Consider the following 12,784-nt stretch of genomic DNA (forward strand, 5'->3'; position numbering starts at 1 on the left):
ACACAGGTCTCCATGGTGTTGAGAAGGTCCACTGTATGGATGCTAAACTGTGCTTAAAGGTGACATTGTTTCTAATAACAGAGAGCAGGATTTTACAGAGACAATGGAAATCAAAAGATGAAATTAGCCTAAGGGAATAAAAAACTGAACTGGTGAGAGCTTCTTCCTCTGAACAACTTATTTACAAAATAAATAATAACACAAGGAATTCAGGTCTATTAGGCTGCCTTTCTGGAAGCAATTATAAAACATGCACAGCAGATGATTATTAGATGTATGAATGTGTTATGACTTGCAATGAGATGTGATGATTATGGTAGGAAGATCTGTTCTAAACACTGCCAAGATAAGAATGGATGCCTACACATTTTCTAAGGTCTGTCTGCATTAAATGAGATGTGGTGAATAATTAGTGCACAATCCATTTCTTTTATTTTGAAAGCTTTAATTGCATGCTTTATTGTCCTTTTCTGCATACTTCAATTAAGCCCCGTCAGCATCTCCCTGCAGCCACAGTGATGTAAAATAAGTCCACCGCTGCTCCTTAATGTCTCGTTTCACTTTAAAAACCCAAAGACAGCTCAGTTGACAAGTCTAAAGTTATCTGAACATGATGATTTCACACATTTATATTTTCATTCAGCATCAAAAAAGGTGATTAATCACAATTTCAATTTTTGACATTCCTAGATTTATTTGTTGTATGGACTATCTAAAGTCAGAAATCAGTATTGAATTTGTGGATTTGTGGTGTTATCTGCTGAAAAACAAGGCAAAGAATAATAAACATAAAAAAGCACTACTTAAAACCATGTAGCAGTTAGTGCTGCTTTGTGAATTGGATGCTATCTACATTGAAGTCGTATTTGCATAAAAAGGAGCCATTTATAACCATGTTTTGATATCCCCAACTAACATACTGTACAGCAGAGACGCACCCAGGATGGTGTCTGCCTGGCACTTCAACCTTTGAGCATGCTTTGTGGATTGTATGCTATCTTTTTCTCTCATTTGCACAGCTTTAACTACCACAAAAACATCGCTGCACTTTAATGGTAAATGCAATTTGTTTAACACATTCCTGTAAACAGTGATAAGTTACCTTTTCAGCAATTTCATATTTCATCTCAGGTTAAATGCTATTCTGAAGTTCTCCAGTCTTTGCTTGATTCTTCTCCTGGTTTCTCTGTATCCATCCACTGTCGGTTGTCAAGCACTGAGCTTTCACCAGATTGCACTGTGCTAAAAATAAAATGTGACAACTTTCCTTCCCTTTGTGATAATTTTTCTACTGCTATGATTCTCTCAAGATGTATGATGAAACCTTAGTTGTCAAGTCTGTGAAACAAAATCACAGCAAACACGTCCCTGGACTCAGACTTTAAATGATGCGGATTAGATACCAGCTTTAAGAGTATATTTTCCATCAGGTGGAAAGGTGATAGAGTCATTGTGAATGTATTTATTTTAGTTCTTTGTTTTAATACAGAATGAAAGCTTGATGTCTTTGTAATCACAGAAACACTCTCCTCATAGATGTATCCATTTATTGCTGAATTGACGGAAAGTGTAACTTGGCTCTGATGGCTCTGCTGTAAAGATGCTCAGTGGATCAGTTAGCAGCATGCCATAGCCTCCAAGGAAGCATTTGACAGTGCATCAAAAGCTAAAGGCGATAGAGGGAATTCACGTTTAAATGGACCACCTAATTATGAGTGATTTGTGATTGGTTTGTACATAACGTCAGCTGAATACATCTTGGGGTTATTTGGACCAAAATATGTTAAAATGAACAGGATACTTGATCCTCACAATCTTCCCAGGCTGTCAAGAGATTACACCTGGAGTGGATTAGTTAACTCTGTTGCTGGCATTGAGCTTGTTATGTGGTGGAGCAAGCAGAGAGGGTTGGTGCTCATTGATTTTGGACATAAAAACTCTTGTCCTCCCTCTGTGCATTCCAGCAGATAAAACAGCTGCAGATTGTGGCTCAATTTGGAGATTCACAGCAAACCTGGCAACCGTACCTCTGTGGTGCTCGACCTGCTGGGCTGAAACATTACCACAGAGAGAGACAGAATACTACTAGGTATGAACACTGCAAGCGTCTACAAGAAGGCAGCTTAACAGACGAGTAAGTCTGAACCCAAACTTTATCTTGAACATGTTTTGCCCTGTAATAAATAGTAAGTTAACTGTTACGGTTGTACCTCTGCATATTGCTTTCAGCAGCAGCAAAGTGGCTACCAGTTGTTGCAATGTCTTACTTTAAGGCAAATATGTCCAATAATAGTACGTCCATAAAATGTGTTTGACACCATCAGTGGCAAAAACATTATGTCATCTTTAAACATCGCAGAGGGAATTCCTACAAAGACAGACCTCTGTTTTCAAAGACAAAGATGCTTTTTAAGCCAGAAGCGACTTTGACATTGCTCTCTTCAAAGTGAACCAACAGTAATTTTACTGCTGTGAGGTTCTGTCAGCTGGTGGTTTGATTTTACACAAACGCAGTGACATGCAAGCTATTTTAAGCGGCACTTACTTGCACTGTTCTTCACATTCACTGCACTGTTGTATCCTCAAACTTTGTTGGTCTTTGTTAACTCATCACCAATTTACAACGGCATCCTTTAAGTTAATTTATTTGGCATTTAAATACATTTTCAGTTCTTATTGGCAATGTGGGCCAATTCTCTGTGTGTTGATTACTGAATCAAGTGAAGTAAAAAAAATGCCATTTATGACATTGACTATTACATTGACAATTAAAATGTGTGCAGCACTGCTTCACCAGTCTGGTCCAAAACCATGACTTACAGCTGGGAGACAGATTCACGGTTAACTATTCTGGCAAAATCACTGTTTAACACAGTTATACATTAAGAAACATGCAGGAGTGCATGTACAAAATGACTCATTGGCATATGATGGTCCCCAGTTAATGTGACTACATTTACACCTTAAAGGAGTTAATGTTAACCCCTTTAGACCACCATTGTTGCATTTTCCAAGAAGAAACATGGGCTAAAAACAGTTTCATATCTTCTGAACCATCAATCATAGCCACTCACAGTACCTTTTTGCAGTTGTGCTGTTCTAATGATGCTATCCATGCCTTTGTAGCCCTTATGTAGGTTAGAAAAGCCTCTGTAAGACAGGCTGTTCTGTTGTCACTTCCTGCTTTGTCAATCTGCATGTCTTAAACTGGGATCCTGGTAGAGACGGCGTGAATAGGTCAGAGAGCCTGCAATTTGGCCCTCTGTGTCATTTTGGACAGTCACTGTTTTGAATAATGTCTCAAAAACAGCCAATAAAAAGGCACAAGGACTTTTCTGTAAAGATGTGAATATTTGGAAGAGTTTCTGTCACAGAATCATTATTTTTTCCACTTTTTGGAAAGAAAGACAGAGCTGCAAATCACAAGCTCTCTGTCTTTTCTTTATGAGCTATTCAGGCTTTCTCCACCAGGAGCATGATGCAACTAAAGAACAGTGCAAAGACATGGAAAGCAACACTGGAATGGCACAGTGACAAAAGAATTAAGTGGCTATGATCTTTGGTTCAAAAGATATTTAACTTTTTGTAACCTGTTTCTCTTCTTGTTGTTTAAGACAATGCTGGCCTCAGAGGGTTAACATAAACTCCTTAAAAATATAAATGCTGTCACATTAACTGGAGATCATTAAAGGTCAATGAGTCATTTTGTACATGCACTCCTGCATGTTTCTTACTCTGCATTCTTGAATGGAGCAGTGGAAACGCCTTCTGTGGAGTGACAAATCAGGCTTCTCTGTTTGGCAGTGGGATGGGTGAGTCTGGGTTTGGCAGATGCTGGATGAACATTAACTGCCTGCCTGACTGCTATGTGCCAGATGTGAAGTTTGGTGGAGGAGGAATAATGTTAAGGGCTGTTTTTCAGGGTTTGGGCTAGGTGTAACCAATTTAGTGATATGAGAATGGATTATAGTGTAATAACAGTGTAGGTTAGTAATAAGACAAAGGGCTAGTACCAGAAGAATCCAGATTCGATTAGAGCCAAGTAGTTGAGCAACAACGAGTCAACACAGAAATAATGTTTGAGTAGCAACTCCTGTATTGTTACAAAAATTGAGAACAATAGCCAATTTGTAAAAGAAAATGTAATCATACAACTTAAAATTACCCCAAACAAAAGAAAAGTGCGCACATATATAAAATTAACTAAGATTGTTCGTTGGGGCCCATATAAACTAAAAAAAAAAAAGTCTTTGTAGGTGCACCTGGGTTTCAAAAGTTCATGAAATGCGAATGAATGTGTGAGAGAGTACGTGTGTATCTACTTCAGTGGTTCTTCTCCAGGGTTCTTTAGCTCACCATGTGACACAATCGGGATTCTATCCTGGTCCTTGGATTCTTGTCCACTCAAAAAAACCTGATCTATAGACAAGGTCACATATATCTATTACACTCTTTTCTCTGATGCATCATTAAAGGTTTTGTTGTCAGAACATGAGTATTGCATTCAATCTCGTACATAACACTTCAATCTGATCAACCTCATATTTTAGTTGTACAACATTCAAAATATATCAAGGTTCAATATAAGGACTAAACATTCAAGAACTCACACGTCCTACTGTTCATGTGAACAGTGTTTCAATAATACCCATCATGGTAAGTGATTAACACTTCTAAGATGATATTATGATAGCTTATCATAACTGACTTATCATAACTGGAGTAACATAAAAGTGCAAATAAAATAATAGTAGGTAATTATATTGCATTGATTTCAGAGATATTAAAGAAGTGTGCTTAATCACTTCTCCTGCACTAGAGGCCTCCTAGTACAATAGAAAAGCTGCACCAAAAATTACTCTTTGAATTACTTTAAACTCAAAAGTGAAATGAATTAAATTCCTCCAGTAATTTGCATTTACAAAATAAAACACAATGTCACTCTCATCAAACGAGGTCTCAAATTATTTCCTTCCTTTAAATTGGCAATAGCAAAACAACTAAAACTTCCCCTTTTTAAATACATGCATCGGCATGAAATAATAAATAAAATGCTTAGTGCTGACTGCAGTCACATATTCAAAACATTGCACCATTATTCACCTCTGTTCACTCTTATAGGCTTTAATACCACTATAGCTGTCTTTAGCATACCGAGCACACAGACAAATAACTTTAGAGCAGCTAAGAGGAACACATTTCTCACCGTTGTTCTGTGTTCAAAGCTGAGCACGTCAACTTCGGGGCTTATAACGTCTCACCACATGGAAGGTAAGGACCTAGCCTGTGAAACACCCAGCTAATATTAGCATAGACGATAATGGTAAGTATTAATAAGTGTTTTTTTTTGTTTTTTTTTTAAGCAGGTATCCGACTGTAAAATGGACCTTAGGAGCAGTCAGATCATTGAAGGAGGCAAAGGCAGGAAGTGGAGCAAGCCCAAGAAAATGGGCATTTATTTTCTGTTTCCACAGTGCAGCATTATAGTGATGAACTCATTTGACAGCAAAACCCCGGACAGACTAACCCTCCATGCCAGAACGAGTGCCCTTATATACCCCCCCTTCCCTGGGTGCTACCACAGGCAGGGATGCCATTTAAAATCAAACCTTAAACAATATTAATAAAACCCCAAATCCATAAATATATACAAATACCCTGAATAATATTTACATTGAAAACAATTATTAATAATTTTAATTCGATTAATCAAACCCCAAAAACTAGAAGAGAAACAATTACATTTACTTCCCACCCCCTGTACCAATCTGCCGGATTGAGCCCTCCCAGAACTATAAAGCGGTAGACTGTTGCCCGCGGGACTCTTTTACTGGTGCACCAGCCTGTGAGTGGAGACAGAGAGACACAAGTAAGTGATCAGCGCATTCATCACCACATGTAAGCCCATATTTCAATCCTGACAATTATTCTTTGCACTACATAAATTAACTAAGCCACAGAATCCTCAGTCTGAGCTAGTAATTTACGTTCTCTCTTTTTAAAGGTGCCATGACGACCGGCAACAAGCTGAACAGCTGATCGGCTGAAGGACCTACACACACACATACCTACACCTGCACTCCTAACGGTTACCAAAATAAATTAACCAAATAAAGCTTTAAACTTTAACCAATCCCTGTCTGATAATTAATTCATTATCATGTAACTGTCCACAATGCTATTTAAAATACCTGTAAGCTAAATGTAGCACAATGCCGTGTCAATTCCTCAGCTCACTCTGCTAGTAACAGAGTCTAGCAGGATCTCTGTTACACCGACTCGTCTTACCAACGTAACTCGTTTCATATCACTGAGTTGCTTGGCTCCGGACTCACAGCAGGTAAGTTAGCTGGCTTTATTTTCCCTTTTTTAACCAAGTTTTCTCCTCCTTTCCTCGTCCTCTTAGCAGGTAGCTGCTCTCACTCCCATAGCTGCAGTCAGACAGAGCGGAAGGAAAACACGCATGCACTCACCTCTGCGCTGACAGGTTGGACGGGGCCTGTGTGGCTCCTGATTGGCTGTTGAGCTTAGGCACTCCCTCTACGCGGGGTCATGAGAACAAAGCGGTGCTTTCAAGTGCAGTAGGACATTTAAAACCTTGCCATTCTAACAAATAAAGTTTAAAGAAAATAAATATTCTCTTTCCTTTTTATTAATCTCATCCAGCTGTGAGTTTTCTCATCTGGGCTACATGGGCCCTTAATCTTCGGTGAAGGCCAGTCTTAACACTTCCAGGATCCCAACCCCATTGAGCACCTTTGGAATGAACTGGAATGGAGATTGTGAGCCAGGCCTTCTTGTCCAACATCAGCGGCTGATCTCTTAACTAGTCTACATAATCAAAGGGCACAAATTCCTACTGAAACACTCCAAAATCTTGTGGAAAGCCGTCCAGGAAGAGTGGAGGCTGTTAATAGCTGCAAAGGGGGGTGGAGGATCCACATTGGTGTAATGGTCAGGTGGCTAAATGGTTTTGTCCATGTAGTGTATGTAACCACCAGGTAATATCTCTAGTTTGATTTGATTTAAAGGTTAGTAGACTCTAACAAGAAGAAACAAAGGTACGGGCTCCTGCTCCATCAACTCAGCCAGCTTTTTGGTCCTTACATCATTGCCAGTAACCACTAACCCAACTGTAGGCTGGACAGGTGGGATGTTGTGTGTCAGTAAAATGTCTATTTATCAACTTCCTTGTGGGTTGAAACAGACAAACAAGTTGTAACTAGTATTTTTGTGGCTCCGTGAGTCCCACTAAAGGCGTTGAAACATTGCCGCTCTGCTCAGTGGACCGTGGCTGTCGTGGAGTTAGCAGACTCTCCAGTGAGAAAGTCCCTATTCTCTTTAGTGTCACTGCAGAGCTGTCTGACGTCCTCTGTGTCTCACTGATCGCTGGTGTCACTCTCTCTCTCCCTGTAGTGGGCCCACTTATGCTTTATGATGCTCTCTCTCAGGGGTCCTCTCATTTGAACCCTCTGCTCCCTCAGTCCGTCTCTCTCCTTCGTTCTCTTTCACAGTCTGTATCTTTTTCTCTCCTTAGAGGATCACTCTCACCCCACTTAGTTTTCATTGCAGTCGCTCAGGCACACCTTTCTATTGTTCTCTCTCTCTCCTCCCCATTTTTAGTTCGCTTATTCTGTCTGCCCTCTCCGCGTCCTTTGGTTCGGTTTATTTATCCTTTGGTACTCAGACGTGCTTCCAACTCTCAGAGAAGAAACAGTCCCAGTGGTCACCTTTGGAGGCTTAAATCTAAGATAAAAGATGAACGGCAGCATTAATCCAAATCATCCCCACTGTCTTTCTAACTACATGTCAGGTAAGGCCATGTCAACAGGCTTTAGGAGCAAGGCCGCCCACAAGGGGGGATAAAGGGAAGAGCTTCCTGGGGCCAAGCCAAACTGGGTGCTAACGGAGGTCAGCAAAATCATGTTTCATTGTAAAGTTTGGTTGTGATAATCAACCTGAATAATAACCACTCCTATCAAAGCCAAAGAAATGGAATTTGAATGTTTATTCATGCTGTAGTATAATATATCATTTTTCAGAATGCCATGATGAGGACAAACTTCAGGATACCAGAAAATAAAGTAGAAGAAACTGGAAAACTCTAAGGGAAAAACAAGTAAATAATTTGGCGAAGAAAAAAATGGGTAAAAAATGGCAAAACAGGGGTTACAGGGGGCAAACATAGGTTAAAAGAAAAAAAAAAAAAAACTGGCTAAGAAAGTCAAAAAAAGCCAAAAATTGGCTATAATATGGCAAATGGTGATTAATAATGGCAAAAATGGATTAAATGAAAACTAAGGATAAGAAGAAACCAAAAGATTAAAAAATGGTCATAAAATGGCAAAAATAGGTTAAAACAAAAATGTGTTAAAAGAAACAAAAATGGGCTAGGATAGTCAAAAAAAACCTCAAAAAATTGGCTAAAAAATGGGAAACACCAGTTAAAATGGCAAAAAGTGGGAGGGAAAAAAATTTGAAAAGTGGTTAAACAATGGCAAAAATCGGTGGAAGCTGTCAGAATAACAGAAAATAAAGTAGAGGAACCTAAACAACTTAAAAAGAAGCACAAGTAAATAATTCAAAGAAGGAACAAAAGGGTGAAAATGTGCAAAAAAAAAATGGGCTTGGAAAGTAATAAACAGTCAAAAATGGGCTATAAAATGGCAAAAAGATTTTAAAATGGCAAAGAGTTGCAGGGAAAAAAAAATGAGAGAAACTCTCAAAAATGAGATGGATGTGTGCTACAAAATGGCAAAAATGGGCAGTAAAGTGTAAAAAATGTGTGAAAAGTGGCAACAATGGGTTACAGAGGCAAAACGAGGCAAAATGGGGTAGTGAAAATGGGTGAAAAGGAGCAGAAAAGGTTATTGCTATCAAAAATGTGTAACAAGTGGCAAAAATTGGTAAGAAGATGCAAAAGCTGGCAAAAATGGGTTAAAATGAGTAAAATTGAGATAAGAGTTGGTTAAGAAAGGCACAAACTGGTAAATGTGGAAAAAATATGGGAAAAAAACGGGGAAAAATAGGCGGAAACATGATAAAAAGGGGTTAAAAATTGATACAATTTAACAATTCCTACATCAGACGCTGTAATTGTTTGACACACGTTTCAACTCCAAAATGAGAAAATTCCTAGACACTGTTGTCAGTCCACTCTGTTGCATGTTTTTCATTTTGGTGAAATAGTTTTCAGCCTTTCCATGTAAGACAAAATGGTTAAGAAATAGGTTAGTGCATAGAGGGTTAATAATACCATAACTCTTTGAGAAAATATTTTAAAAGTTTCTTTTATTTTCATTAGATGTTCCCCATCCCTCCTGTTGACAATATACCAATGTATAGTTTTTATTGTCTACTTTTGTCATCCTCATTTATGTTCAAATATAACCAAACTGCAGACATGGCTCCAACTTTGACTAAATACTTTCATAATGAAAGGCTAACATTGTGCTTCAAAATGATACTTAGTACAGTATCTGTAATGTTTTATTAGTAAACGGACTTAGGGTTGTTATCTGGTTGATAACACCACGGTTGATGCACAAAGTGCAGCAAATGCAACCATACCTAAGCTGGCATAATGTTCGTAAAAGAATTAAATCAGTTACGTATGAGTAAGTCAAATCTCAGGTGTTCTGGTTATTTCAAAAATGGGAGAAGCCCTGCAACAGGAGATTTTGTCAAACCTAGCGATGGTAACCAAGGACATTGGGGCTTGACGAAGGCATGTGGTGATGCAGATCTTTCTAGGTGAGGTTTGAATTATAACAGACCGACTCCTCCACTGAGTGTAAGTAAAAGCTGAGACGTAATACCAGGGATTTAGGATAACCACTTGAGCTCCTCACAGCTGCTTTTTTCAAACCTGTTGTCATCCAAAAAAATAAAAAAATCACTTGAACAGCCACACTGAAATAAAAATAAAGCCTCTGAGAGATGAAACAGATGCTATTGACTGGTTTATTCCATTCAGCTGCAAAGACTGTGGTCCACAAAGCAGACCAGACTTGCAGACAGTGATATGAGTGAGTGTTTGAGTGTAATACTGATCCACCCTCTCCTCTCCCTCTGCCAGCACAATGAAATGCCCGCAGATTTGGACAATATGATGGATGTGTTTGGGTCCGCCTCGTGTCGAAGAGAAAACCGATGGAAATATAAGATGACTCTCATTAAAATGTGACAGACTTCTGCTGCGAGGAGGCCACACTGTTCCCCAGACTCTGCTCTTTCCAAGCAGGAGGGGACGTGATTGAATAAAATCTTCAGTGCAGTGCAGAGACTGTTGAGAAATAACTGCAAACAGAGGTCAGAGCAGGCTGCAGCGATGAGGGAATCATCTGCCTTCAGAGAGAGTCTGTGAGCAGAGGGGAATCCAATCAATGTGATGCAAAGGGAATATTCAATGTACCTCACACCAACTGTGATCAAAAATAAATGTGCTTTAGATTGTGTTATTTGGAGCACAGCAGTGGTGGAGATGTAATTTAGAATTCAATCTCAGATCTACACTCACAGTAACTACATCTTCCTCACTAAAAGAAAAGGGTGAAGAGGAAAATGATGAAACTTCTTGTTGATATTATCACTTGATATTTCTATTATTTTTTTAATAGAGTTATTCTGTACAAATTATTTACGGATGTGGATCCCTGTGCTTAATATATTATGTTAAAAATGGTGGTGATGCAGTGGTTAGAACTGTGGAAGGGCTTTTCTGGATGGGTGGAGTTTCATGTTCTTCTCATGCATGCATGGGTGCTTTCGGGTGCTCCAGTTTCCCCCCAGTGGATCAGCTCCCCTTACGACTCCTAATGGGATAAGCTGTATGGTTAATGGATGGATGGATGCGTAAAAATCAGATAAAAAGAGGGTTTCAACAGGTAACCATTCTTAAAAATGAGAAATAACGTCATTGACATCTGACAGTCTGGGAAGGGTTGCAAAGCTGTTTGGGACTCCAGCAAACCACAATGAGAGCCATTATCCACAACTGGAGAAAACTTAAAACAAAGATGAACGTTCCCAGGAGTGGCTGGCCTCCAAAAATGACTCCAATGGCACATGGACGACTCATCCTGGAGGTCACAAAAAAACCCAGAACATCACCTTAAGACCTGTAGGCCTCTCTTGACTCACATAAGGTCAGAGTTCATGATCCAACAATAACTAAGAGACTGGGGAAAATAGCATGCATGGGAGAGTTCCAGCAAAAATAGAGCTAAATATGGTTAATAGCAGTTAAAAAGTGGTAAATAAATAAATAAATAAATAAAGAAGGTGGAAATAAGCAATGAAACGTGGTTAAGAAAACACAAAATGGCAAAAAAGTGGCAAAAAAGACAAAACAGCAAATATGGGTTAGGAAAGGAAAAGCAAGACAAAATTGGGTGGTGAAGATGGTGAAAAGCAGTTTAAAGTTGTAAAAATTGGTTTAAATTGGCACACACAGGTGTTATGTGAAAACAAAGGCCTTAAATTTGATTCTGATGTTCACATAAACTATTTTAACATCAGAACCCAATATTAGCTTGACAACATTTTTTAGCTCCAAAATGAAGTTAGCCAGGATGCTATCACCAATGCTACTGACCCAACACACATGATTTGATATCATCAAAAAAATCATAACTGTGGAGGGCCCATTCTCTGGGTTTATCAGGCCTGGTGGTACTGTGATGGTCTTGCTGCTTCTAGACCTGGACCACTTGCCATATTTGATGGAACCATGAATTCTGCTCTCTCCAGACTCCATTTTCACTATAAGACATCTGTAAGCTGATTGCAACCACTGAGTACTTGAGGTAATTATGCACCATTTCTGCCGTTAAACACTCTTCTTACACACCAATGCTTTAGTAATCAATGTGTTACTGTTTATTTCTATCCCTAAATGTTTCCTCCTTGAAGCATAGAAATATCTGGCTCTTAATCCATCACCACTCTCCTTCACAGAGCCCACATCCTGCAGTGTTCTGCCTACTGTCTGTCAAAACTTGCCTGATAAATGACTATGCCCAAACACGCCAAAAAACAAAGTGAGGAAGGATGGGCAGGAGGAGAGAGAAAGAGGAAAGGAGTGGGAGGAGAAATGTGGATGAGAGGTTCAACTTTTTTGGCAGTTTGAACAATGGCCTGGAGAGCTCACTGGAAAAACACTTTTCACTGAAGCAACCCTGTTTAGCTTTCAACTTTAACACTCTAAGTCTGCAGCTTTGACCTCTTAGCAAACAAAGTGAGAGACCTCTGGTCAGCTTCCAAGACCAAAAGCTGTCAAAGCATGTCTTAGAGTTGGACAATAAGCCATGGCTTGCTTGCAAAGGGGGAAAGGAATCCATCACTTCTGATTCTGTGGTGCCGCGCTCTTTCTTAGCCTGCCCGACCACTCATCTCGGTTCACAGGGAATGTGAGGATGCATCTACTATTGTGTGGCTAGATCTCCGGCCTTAAATGCAGCCTGTCACCAAGGAGCAGCTGCTGGCTTAAATACATGCCAAACCTCTGTTTAAATGTATGTAATTTCCTCCACTTCTCAGCCTACAGCTTGCCTCATCCCCATATTTAACATCAACCATTAGCATAAAAGCTCATGGATGTGCAGTCTGTGTTTTAGAGTTGACAAATTGATGATAGTTGATTGCACCTGGAGGCCATGCAAGGCATGACAAATAAATAGATGGAAGGTTGGGCTTATGAGAGAGGATGCAGACAGTGGTTGAAAAGGTCAGAGCCAAGCTGGAACCACACGTGCAGAGAAATTAAACCAATGAGAAGGAGGCA

This window comes from Cheilinus undulatus, linkage group 15 (assembly GCF_018320785.1).
Source record: "Cheilinus undulatus linkage group 15, ASM1832078v1, whole genome shotgun sequence".
Lineage (NCBI taxonomy): Eukaryota > Metazoa > Chordata > Actinopteri > Labriformes > Labridae > Cheilinus > Cheilinus undulatus.